We start from the raw sequence: 13,132 nt of genomic DNA, 5'->3' as shown, positions 1-13,132 counted from the left end.
GAAAAAATACCTGAGTTCGGAACCCTCAGTGCGCGAGGGTTCCACTCGCACTTGGCCGGTTTTTTTTAATACGGAACATCCACAACACCTGTCCCCGTATAACACTTTAAACAAGCTTCTATATTACCTACAGTCATATGGCTACAGTGTAATTCGGAATATGCGGAACCAGTTACACTGGGGTTATGTAGCGGGAGTGTACTGAAGACCCCGTTAACTGGAAGTGGAAGTCAATGCAATATCATGAAATATTCATGCAGGAACGTTGCCGCGGCGCTCGCGTTCGCTGTTATTGGCATTTTGAAGTTACTTTTGTTATGCGAGCATTCTTCTTTACTTATTACTCCACTAGCTGACGCCCGCGACTTCGTCCGCGTGGATTTAGGTTTTTTGAAATCCCGTGGGAACTCTTTGGTTTTCCGAGATAAAAAGTAGCCTATGTGCTAATCCAGGATATTATCTATCTGCATTCCGAATTTCAGCTTATTCCGTCGAGTGGTTTTTGCGTGAAGGGGTAACAAACATACACACACACACACAAACTTTCGGCTTTATAATATTAGTGTGATCTACCTCAGCCACAGAGTAGGGCATTTGCGCATGTGCCTCAGCTTTGTGGATGGTACCTAATGGCATTAGGTATTTTTATATAATATTATAAAATCGTGTGTGTGTGTTTGTGCGTTTTTGTGTGTTTGGCTGTGTGTATGTGTGTGCTTATGTTTGTTACTCTCACGCAAAAACTACTGGATGGATTTGGCTGGGAATAGAGTTAAGTACATTATACCTTGGGTTAACACATGGCACATAGGCTACTTTTTATCCTGCGAAAATCCCGCTTCCCGCGGGATTTTGAAAGATAATATATACACGCGGACGAATTCGCTGGCATGAACTACATTATAATATTAATTAGCCTATAGAGAGAAACTACAATTATTGCAGAAGTTGATATCTTAGTCAGTCAGTTTTTCCTCTTATAAAGTTGTTTCCTCAAAAGAACGATGATTATTTCGTCTATTTGTAAATGACGTATCTATATATAAATATATATTTATATATTATATTATATTATGTTGCCTTTTCAATACTATACGTTTGCTTTGCTCCGTTGTCGTCTCAAACGATAATACCACTGCTGGTCATGTATTTCGTAGGGATTCCGATAAAACCATAATAACTCTTACTGGCTTGATCCGAGATTGAACCCGGAAGCTCATGATCCAGAGAGATCAAAGAGGCAGTTAATAACGACGAAGCGTATTTTACTACCATTTTGTAGCTGATTCAACCTATAGATATTGATTCGTCGTAGAGACGAACAAAAGCCTTTGTAGTAACAAATACAGAACGACGGGCCGGACTTGCAATTTCACTGAAAAGTGGAACACATTCCCCATTCACGTCGATCGTCAACTGTGGAGCAAAAAAATTCCCTCCAGGTACGTTTTCCTTGTTTTATTACTAAGTACTAAAAACATGGGAAATCTATACGTAAAAAAATGCTTTTTGATCGGCTAGCCAGCCAAAATTTTGCTTTAAAACTACAAATATTAAATATTTTTAGGGTAGGAACACATGAACAATTCAATGACATGCAGTTCGTTTTTTGGTTTGTCCTTCAATTACGCAACAAAGAAGCAATAGATTGACATATTTTTTTCTGTTGATATACCTAGTTAAAAAAAATTCAAAAGAAAAATAAAACCGAACCCTCAATAAAACCTTTTGAATTTTTTTTATTTCAAAATTTTTAGAGGCCCCACTGTACTATAATATGCAATGCTACTACTATAATATAATATGTCAGTGAACTATTATAGCAGTGCCGTTAGAAACGAGGAAGTGACAGTGCGTATTTAAAATGAGGAAACCAACTTAAGTCGGGGAAAAGTGCTGTGTCAGTGATATAAATGTTCCACTAGATGCGGTGCTTGCCAGTTACAAAATGTTCCAACGAACATCGGTTTCCAAACTGACAATCGTTATCCGCTTTAGACACAATATGTGTAAAAATTAAACTTGCATGATAATTCTAAATTATCATTCACATTGTCATATTTAAGTTAAAAGAAGAGGTGGATAGTACGTTGATGGATGACAGAAGGGAGTGGAAAAGAAGAAATGTGCCGATCCTAAGTGGGACAAGTTCAGGAAGAAGAAGAAGAAATTAGGTATCTTATTTAAGTAGATATAAGTAGCTTTAGTACCTATATTTTTTAATAACTTATCTATGTTTGTATGAATGGGTTTTGTCTAAAGCGGATTACGATTGACAGAAGTGCGAACATCGATGTCCGTTTTTTTTTTCCTTAAATCTGGCTTTACTCTGATTAGCCAATGTCAAGTTTGTGATATTTTCAAGTTATTGAATTTATACAAGTATGGACTCCGTCTGTGCCGGCGCCCGCCGACATACGCGCGGCGCCCCTTTAGAGCGCTTCCCAGTCAGTTTCACCACCAAAAAACACCAACTAACATAAAAACCAGCCACTCTTAACAAAAAAAAACACTCCAAACAAGCACAGCATGCGCGCCAGCAAACGCCATCACAGACGAAGTCCCTCGATGTCCGTTGGAATATGTTGTGACTATGAAGCGCCCCATCTAGTACAACATTTATATCGCTGTATTGTGTACACTGCGCTTAAATGAAATAAAAAGAAAATCAAAAGAGCGAAGCTCAGTGTAAGCTGAAAAATAAAAGGCAACTTTACACAATACAAATGTCACACAAGGGTAAAGAATGCAAAGCTATGACGCTACCAAGTTAGGCCTTAATTACAGCGGGATACTGGAGCCCGGATAAATCTCAGGCCTGTAAAGTATTACGTTAGCGCGTCCCAGTGGCTTAAAGCTGTGTCCAGATAATATGTATAACTAGCTGTTCCCGGCATGCATAGCTATCCTACTTGTTATCTTATACTAATAAATAAAATTGGAGTGTCTGTCTGTAATTTCGAAATAACTACCACATAATAAGGTCATATGGTTATTTGAACGATACCATAACTTAATCACACGTTTTTAAAATTTTTGTCTGTCTGTCTGTCTGTCTGTTTGAAAAGGCTAATCTTCGAAACGGCTGAACCGATTTTAACGGGATTTTCACATACAAGTAGAGGATTGATCAGGGTGTAACATAGGCTACTTTTTTAACCGAATTTCAAGAAGGGAGTTGTGTTTTTCTACCTATGTACACCGAAATCTCCGAGATTTCTGAACCGATTTGCGTCATTTCTTTTTTAATCGATAGAGGAACTTTGCGACATTGTTTCATAAAAAATTTGGATTCCAACTCCTCAATCCTGATGCTGCAGGGGACCTGACCCATCCACGCGGGCGAAGCTGCGGGCATCAGCTAGTAAACAAGTAAATTCGTCACAACTAATATAAGACACAATATTTATTCAGTCAGTCGTTTAATAACGACTAGGTTTAATAACGATCCCTAGGTATTTAAATACATAGGGATGTTGCCAATTAATTAGATCAGGAAATTTTCGTGAAACATCAAAACACACGTTTACTATGGGAGCTTGTATGAAATAGTGAAATGTGACATCATAAATTTTTTACGTGCATTTTTAGTTTAATCGATAGTTTAAAATGATTACTTAACTTAAGAATTACAAAGAACGTGATTTTTACGTATTTTGGAAGAGTCTCTGTTATTATTATCATATCGCGATTCTTTTAAGTATAAAATGGTAGGTAGACCCAAAAATATATTGTACAAAAAACAATATTAGACTACTGGCCCATGTTTAAAAATGGGTGGGTCATATGAACCACCAGGTGACGTATACAGGACGATATAAGAGCATAAAATAATAAGTTTCAGCACTATGCCGTCACTTGTAAGCTGTCCAACAGAGTGCTGGTGAGAATTGAAAAGTGCAGGTAGAGTGAGTACATTTTGGTCATATATTTTTGTACGGCATTTTTACCATCGATAGATCCATGAAAAATAATAAGAAAGCGCGCAGTGCCGTAAAAAAATGGTGCGCCACAAAGTCAGTAAATGTTTTGATTTTCTGACAATTTCCGGGGTAAATTTGGTCATTTAATTCTGTACGGCACTAGTTTCATACTGTTTCAATACAGCCTCTAATCCATTATTCCGCAACGCCGTACAAAAATCATGCGACAAGGGGAAAAAATTGAGGGTAGCAACCCCCTCTCTTTCCGTGGTCCGGGGGGTGATTTGAAACAACATAAAATTAATTTATTTTGAAAGTGTTTTATGCATAGATAATATTTTTTTACATGCCGTACATTTTCGTTGGTCCAAAGGTTTGTAGGGGATGTGGATATTATATACACACCCGTTCACTTCAGTTAGACGGCATAGTGATTTTATCATATTATCAATTGTTCTCTTCAAAAATATGTTAATGCCGTACAGTATCAGATGGCCATAAAGTACTACCCTTAAAATGGTAGCGTCATTTTCATCAGCCTAAAAGATATGGTCTGCATTAAAATGTACGGCATAATTTTTTCCTAATTTATTTATCTTAATACTATTTAAAACAAGGGAAAAGCGTAGAAAATTGCTATATTTTATTAATCTATGAATATTTAAACTTTTGCAATAATTTGAAAAATTTCAGTTTTTGTATTTATCTATAATTTTTTTTAGAACAGTTTCTTTTGAACGGCAATACTATATAACAATAGTATTTTACACTATCATGTTAAAAAAAAAGTTGCCGTACAGAGTCAAATGATTTTACAGCTTTAAAAATTAAGTATACCATGAAATTAAGATAAATATTGATACACATTCAAATGAACACTCATTTTTTTACGGCATTATTTTTAATAGTACTTTTGAGTGCTAGATAATGTTTTGGAATCAAAGCCGTACTTTCTCAAATCACCCCCCGGACCACGGAAAGAGAGGGGGTTGCTACCCTCAATTTTTTCCCCTTGTCGCATGATTTTTGTACGGCGTTGCGGAATAATGGATTAGAGGCTGTATTGAAACAGTATGAAACTAGTGCCGTACAGAATTAAATGACCAAATTTACCCCGGAAATTGTCAGAAAATCAAAACATTTACTGACTTTGTGGCGCACCATTTTTTTACGGCACTGCGCGCTTTCTTATTATTTTTCATGGATCTATCGATGGAAAAAATGCCGTACAAAAATATATGACCAAAATGTACTCACTCTACCTGCACTTTTCAATTCTCACCAGCACTCTGTTGGACAGCTTACAAGTGACGGCATAGTGCTGAAACTTATTATTTTATGCTCTTATATCGTCCTGTATACGTCACCTGGTGGTTCATATGACCCATCCATTTTTAAACATGGGCCTGTAGTCTATATACCGAAAATAAAAAACACAAAACAATGGCGGATTAAGTCAAAAGTAACGAATAAAATTACACACAATACAACTGTCATACAAAGGCTAAAGAATACAATATTTATTGCTCTCCCAAGGTATTACCCGGCTTTATAATTACTGCCGGGTATCGTACAGTCCGCTTAAAGGTGATCGCGCATTGTAGAACTCTCTATAACGTAGACATATATTATAAGTCTAGTTTAGAGGATTTTCAAATGGGCGTTCTTTTGCGCTTTTATACGCATCTCTGGTACGAGAATTAGTGCTTGTAAACTCGAATGCACGCGAACCGTTTCTTAGTTGGATTCCATTTTGGTACTGATTGACACACTGGTTCAAGTGAAAACGGCAGAATAAGTGCCTAGGCCGAAAAAAGCATAAACCACGCAGGAAAAAACGCTAATACTAATAAAACCGCACTTACTTCTCACGCTGAACGTCAGCGCTGACGATCCAGCGCGTAGCTAGTCAGCGCCAATATCACAGGCTACAAACAGTTCGATCGGTCAGTTTTAAGGATGTTTTACGCCGAAGTTACCACATGCGACAATACTGCATTCGGCATGCCGAAGCAGCATGAGGCAGTTTATTTTATGCCACCACAACATCAAAATATTACGGTACGACAACTGAACTGTGATGCCAGTCTGTTAAAGATCACTTAACAACAGGTGACCCGCCTGCTCGGTTATTTGTTATTTTTATACGAAAAAAAAAGATTCTTGCTATTTATATATTTTGTTTAAAATCTAGGCATGTTGCTTCTTTAAAGAGGACACTATGACGTCACAAGCTCTCTGGTAATGACAGACTTATTCCTTCTATGTCTCGATTGTTAAGCTTAGTTCACACAAAATATGTATTATTTATATACGATGCATGGTAAATATTAGGTACCTGAGTACCCGCATGCAAACTTCATGACCCCAGATATCTATGGTCCTTAGAAAATATGAGAGAAAATGCGCTAAAGAAACAAAATAATGCTTGCTTGGGTATAGTTGTTTTATTAAATCCATACCCCTAAGCAGTTTCTACGCAGCATCATACCGGACTTATAATAATATAATATCTTTCGGTAAAAGGAAACTTTTTTAGGAAAACTGCATGACCCCAAAAATCTATGGTCCTTAGACAACATGAAAGTAAATGCATGTATCTAGCGCTAAAGAAACAAATAACTTGCTTGTTATAAGCAGGAAGTTTTCTCCCAGCTATTAGGAATTAGACATTGAAAAAGAAAAAACACGTTTAGCCTACTGATTCGCTTACTCAAAGTCCACTGAATAATAGCGGCCAAGTTCATTTGACATTTATTTTTAATTCATTAAAGGTTTCTTAGGAAAAAATATTTTTATATCTCTCAATGAAGCAACAACGTAGAACAAACCAATGTCAAATGAGCTCAGTGGCTATTTTTTTTATTTTTTTTTATTCAGATACAAGTTAGCCCTTGACTGCAATCGCACCTGGTGATAAGTGATGATGATGATGATCTAAGATGGAAGCGGGGTAACCTGGAATGGGTATGGCAGTTTTATTAAACCCATACCCCTTTGGTTTCTGCACGGCATCGTACCGGAACGCTAAATCGCTTGGCGGCCCAGCTATGCCGGTAATGTGGTGAGTGGTGACTAGCCACGGCCGAAGCCTCGCACCAGACGTGTTAGATTTTAGACAATGAGTTAGAGAATCACCCCGCTCTGGTGGTGTGCACGTACCCTAACGGCGTTCTTTTGTTTGTTTTATAATGTTGCTGCTCGTGACAAGTTTTCTATTTACAGGAATAATTAAAGCATATTTTTTTACAGTATAAACTTCATTTTGTTTTATAAATCAATTTCTCGTTTCTATTTTATCCGCAGCGCTGTTAGTTGGTGAAAACGGGAAAAGAAGCAACAAGGTTAAAAAAAGGCTTTTGCATTCCCTGGCACGGTTTGAGGGCTTCCACAAAACCTTTTACCCTTCCGGGAATTAGATTGTAAAAAAATTGGTTGAATACGGAGGCCTATATTTTGATGTATGTTGGTATTTTACACTCAGGATAATATTATTACACTTTCGTAAAAGAAATTAGACAATTCGTTCATGTGGAATCAGTTTCACATTATAAATGCGAAAGTGTGTCTGTCTGTCTGCTAGCTTTTCACGGCCCAACAGTTTAACCGATTTTGATAAAATTCGGTGCAAAGTTAGCTTACATCCCGGGGAAGGACAAAGGCTTTTTTATCCCGGAAAATCAAAGAGTTCCCATAGGATTCTTAAAGGCCCATCCGTTTAACCGATTTGTATAAAATTTGGTACAGAGGTAGCTTGCATCCCGGAAACTGACATAGACAACTTTTTATCCCGGAGAATCAAAGAAATCCTACGGGATTTTTAAAAACCAAAATCCACACAGATGAAGTTGGAGGCAACATCTAGCATTAGGTATATATTTTTGATTGCTATCTTTTAAACTATAGCTATACTACTCAAAAACTACTAGACAAAGCTCTCGAATGTTCATATTTTCTTAACACACAATATCTAAGTACAATTTTTTCAGATGAATAAATCGAGTTCGCGTTAAAAAGATTTTGTTGATTGGTATTTCTATACGGACTTAGAATATCATGCTCAGCACTGTTGGAATATGATAATTAGCGACACTCACAAATCATGTGCGGAAAAAAATCATTTACGTAGAGCAAGAGAATATTAAAATGCGTTTATTTTTTCAGTAGCTCTATAAAATACAGAAAACATAAATAAAGCGTGTTGTTTATTTTACGGTACAATTCGAATAATGCACCAGTGTTATTTTAGGCTTGTTTTATTTCAGATGGGTCTACTTTTGTTCAGCCATTTTTAAAATTACACAATTTTAGTAAATTACAATTTTAGCTGTAGGTACCTACTGCAATATTTGTGCTGACCGGAATTTGTTTAAGTTTATTTAAGGTAATACAATTACGAGTCTTTTACGAGTATAGTGGGTAAGCTCTATTGAAATAATATAGAGTGAGAGCTAGCGCGTGCTAGACACGTATTTTTAACCCCCGACCCAAAGAGAGGGGTGTTATAAAGTTTGACGTGTGTATCTGTGTATCTGTCTGTGGCATCGTAGCTCCTAAACTAATGAACCGATTTTAATTTAGTTTTTTTGTTTGAAAGGTGGCTTGATCGAGAATGTTCTTAGCTATAATGCAAGAAAATCGGTTCAGCCGTTTGAAAGTTATCAGCTCTTTTCTAGTTACTGTAACCTTCACTTGTCGGGGGTGTTATAAATTTTAATTTACACTTGTTAGTATTTATCTAGTTTCTAGAAGCAACCTATGTCCAGCAGTGGGCGTCTATCGGTTGCTAGTGATCATGATGATGATCTATTAGAATATCACAGATTTTAATTACTCCATAACTAGGTCACCGCGTTCTAAGCCAAAATTACAAAATTAATGAAATCAAAATGTCAGATGGGACCGATTCAATAGGCTTTCAACGATACGGAGCGATTCCAATCAAACGCTCCCTTTGACCCGAAATGCATCGATTCATTCGTTTCATCCATCAACACTATGTTTATTTGTATTATTACAGCATTCGACTACGTCTACATAGTTGCTAGGATTTTAGTTTTTTATGAATCACAGCTCATAATATAGGTGATTTAAATTTAGATTTTTGAAAATCCCGTGGAAACTCTTTGATTTTCCGAACTGAAAAGTATAATAAGTACTCTATGACCGCTACCAGCTATGCCAAAATTCGTTAAGATTGGTTTAGGGGTTGAGCTCCGAAAAGGTAACAGACAGAGAGACATACTGTAACATTTATAATAATATTACATAAATTTTCCTCTACATCCCACAAAGAGAATGTTGAAACTTAATTAATTTTCTCAGAGATCCGCAATAAAACAGCGCGGACCAATCTCGCACAGGTTGAGACGATTCGTCTTTGAGATGAGATTTGAAATTCAAGGACTCCTAATTGCTATCGACCCTAACATGAAATTTTAATATAATATTAAAGAATTCTGACAGGAATTTCCTTGAAAAATACGTTGCGAAATAAAAAAGATTGTCGGCCAGTGAGAACTGCCGACATGAGTGAAAAGATGAGTGGCTGAGGATCGGGTGTGGTGGCATATTTTTTTTATTCTGTAACAAGTTAGCCTTTGATTGCGATCATAGCGGTGAGTGATGATGCAGCGAAGATGTCTGTAAGTGCGAGCGAAAGCTCTGCCAAAATGATTTATGACTCAGTTCGCACGTTTGTAATGGCTCAAATATAGCCACGGCCAAAGCCTCCTACCAGAAAAAATTCAAGATTTAATATACAACAACATATGCAACGGGCGGCGCAAGTGTGCTACTCTTATCGAGAGTTACATTTTTGTTCCGCTTGCCGTGGAGACCCTAGAGCCATGGAGCCTTAGTGCTAAAATATTTTTAATTTTACCGCGATTTATAGCCTCATCGGTGACAGCAGGAATCAGGATGGCTCATTTTTTGCGCAACGGATCAGCCTGGCTGTCCAGCGCGGAAATGTATACCAGTAGATATTCTTGGCACCATTCCACGCGAGCATGATTTGTATAGTAATTAGATAAGGTTAGTTTTAAGTTTTATTGTAATGTTTAAAGACAAACAAATTTTGCAGACTTTGAATTAATTATAAGAGACAGTCCACGATTTATCTTGGAAAACCCGACTTAGAGCAGTTACGCAATCATCCGATGCAAGTCCGTGAAAATACGGATATAAAAAACTCAGACCGAACTCGGATATTGCTTACTCACTAATCCGACCTCTGATCCAAATTCAGTGGACATCTTTGACATATCTACGTCATACGTCCGATTTGAATCCGAGGCACATCCGAGATATTCTCACGGATGACGGAGAGAACTCGGATGACGGAAGTCGGAGCTAGTGCTACTAGCTACCATACCAATAGTTCTATGACTACTTCGGAACGTATTTTCACAGTTTCGGATCGGATGAGTGCGTAACCGCCCTTAAGTACATTTTATTTAATAAGCAAACTTTATTGCTAAGTACCTAATCATAAAAGCAAAGCTTTGCCAACAAGTACAAATAATAATATTCACGGGACATCCTAAATTTGGAAGTGCCGAAAGTTATAACGATTGAAATCAAAGAATAAACTTGGTAATAATATTATTTTCTCTTGGAATAAAATATGCTAATGAGTTCTTGTTTATTAAAACTTTTTCATTGAAAATTATTATTAATTAATGCATTTTTTTGTATATAAGCTACTTACTTATTTTGAGGGTTCTGTACCTCAAAAGGAAAAATGGAACCCCTACAGGATCACTTTGTTGTCAGTCTATCTGTCTGTCCGTCTGTTTGTCTGTCAAGAAAACCTATAGGGTACTTTCCGTTGACCTAGAATCATGAAATTTAGTAGGTTAGTAGGTCTTATAGCACAAGTAAAAGAAAAATCCGAAAACCATTTTGTGGTTACATTACAAAAAATACTAAAATGTGTTCATGAATAAGTAATAAGTACTTTCAATTTTCAAAGTAAGATAAACTATACCAAGTGGGTAGATGGATGGACGGACAGACAGACAACAAAGTGATCCTATAATGGTTCCTTTTTTCCTATTGAGGTACGGAACCCTAAAAACCATGTAGGAATACTGATTCATTCGTGAATAAAATGAACGATACTGTATGACATAAAGCCAGATAAAGTCCCCAAACAACAAGTTACTACGACCCCGGTACGTGGACTTTTTTACATCGTCTGCAGAATACATGGAACGAGGCCAATCTGCCGATGCACTAACGTAAAGCCATAGGTTTCCAGCTAATGAAACATGATGGCTTTTGACTCGTAAACTCCACGGAAGCTTTTAAGACACTCGCTCTTAAAATACCGTCTCCCTGATATAGCGCCGATGGCTTTTGGCAAGACGTCTCTATTCCCTACAAATATTATGTCTTGCTTCGATATATTGACAACTAGACCCGCGACTTCGTCCGCATGGGTTTCGGTTTGTTCAAAATCTCGTGGAAGCTCTTTGATTTTTCGGGATCAAAAGTAGCCTTTATTTATTTCTAAGATTCAATCTATGTCTGTACCAAAAAGATGATGCCTGCGAATTAATCCATGTGGACCTTTGGTTTTCCGCAAGCTATTTTTGTACCAAATTTCGTCAAAATCGGTTAAACAGATGGGGCGTTAAAAGGGGTCCAGTTGTGAACATTTGTATTGCAAAAAACCTTTGTCGTTATAAAATGCAACAGCTAGCAGAAGACAGACACACTTTTGCATTTATACTCTTAGTATGGATACATGGATAAAATTAGTATAATATTGTGGCTATTACTTAGTTATATCAAAAAATAGTAGTCCACTTCTGGTCATACTTATAGGTCTCTCGAAGGAACTTCTACTTTATGTGTCTTGGGCTCTTGGGTCACTTGTATTTTTTTTATTTGTATCAAAATTTAATAAAAGTAAAAAGATAAAAATGGACAGAATTCTCAGCTCCCTGGAGCTCGTCTGGTCCCTAGTAGGAAGCGTCTTCTTCATTCCAGCATCATGGGGCATTGGGAATTGCTGACTTTTTCAAAAGAACAATTTGAGGATCGTTGAATTTTAAGAAAACTTTTGTGAATGCATCGACTTAATCCAACGAGATTCAAACAGTAAACAAGTGTAAATTAAAAATTTATAACACCCCCGACAAGTGAAGCTTACAGTAAGAACTACAAAAGAGCTGATAACTTTCAAACGGCTGAACCGATTTTCTTGGATTATAGCTAAGATCAAGCCACCTTTCAAACAAAAAAAAAACTAAATTAAAATCGGTTCATTAGTTTAGGAGCTACGATGCCACAGACAGATACACAGATACACACGTCAAGCTTATGACATCCCTCTTTTTGGGTCGGGGGTCAAAAAGTATTTTTCGAGTACGAAACGAGTCGTCTTTTTTGAGTACGAAACATTAAAAAGATTGTTTTTTCTCACAACGCGCCTATCCATTGTACCAAATAGGGCCATCGAATTTTATACAATACCCGATATTTGGGTAGTGAACTGCACAAAAGCTTATTAGGTAAACAAGTCATGAGTAAAAGTCGATAAAACTTGATTATAAGTCAAGATGAAAATATAGAATGGGATTAAACTTCTTCTCAACTCAACAGAGCAAAAGGAGTCTTAAAATTCGTTATTCGAATAACTCTCAGATATTCGAAGTTACTCGTGATAGCAAAACTTTTATGAAGATCCACTTCAATGACGTATCTGTGATTATTTTTGGGAAAAATTGGAGAGGATGGTAAATTTCCTCGAAAAATCCTCCAAAATTCCTCTTCTAATTTTAACTTTCAAATTACATATTTCAAATCACTAACCATCACTGCCCAACATTAAAGTGAAAGTGTGTTGGTTTATTGGATCATTGGTTTGTCCTTCAATCACGCTGCAACAGAAAGATGACTTGATCTGATTTTTTACGGATATAGTTGAAGACCTGCAGGGCTATTCAGTATCTTTGAAAGTTTTCGTTAGACACTGAGTCCAGTTAGAAATCCATGAAATTTAGGTCACGTGTTTTTCTATTCCGTATCGAATGCGTGGCTAACTAATTACGAGTATCTAACACTTGGCAGTTGGCCAACATTAACATAGTAGCGTATTTTATCGACTTTATATGGCCAAATTAAATATCTCTGCCTGACAGGTAGCGTAGTAGAAATGTAAGACTTTTTAAATTGTACGACTTCGACTAGTTTTTAAT

The sequence above is a fragment of the Maniola jurtina genome, chromosome 16 (assembly GCF_905333055.1).
Source record: "Maniola jurtina chromosome 16, ilManJurt1.1, whole genome shotgun sequence".
Taxonomy (NCBI): domain Eukaryota; kingdom Metazoa; phylum Arthropoda; class Insecta; order Lepidoptera; family Nymphalidae; genus Maniola; species Maniola jurtina.
This window is presented reverse-complemented; position numbering follows the sequence as displayed.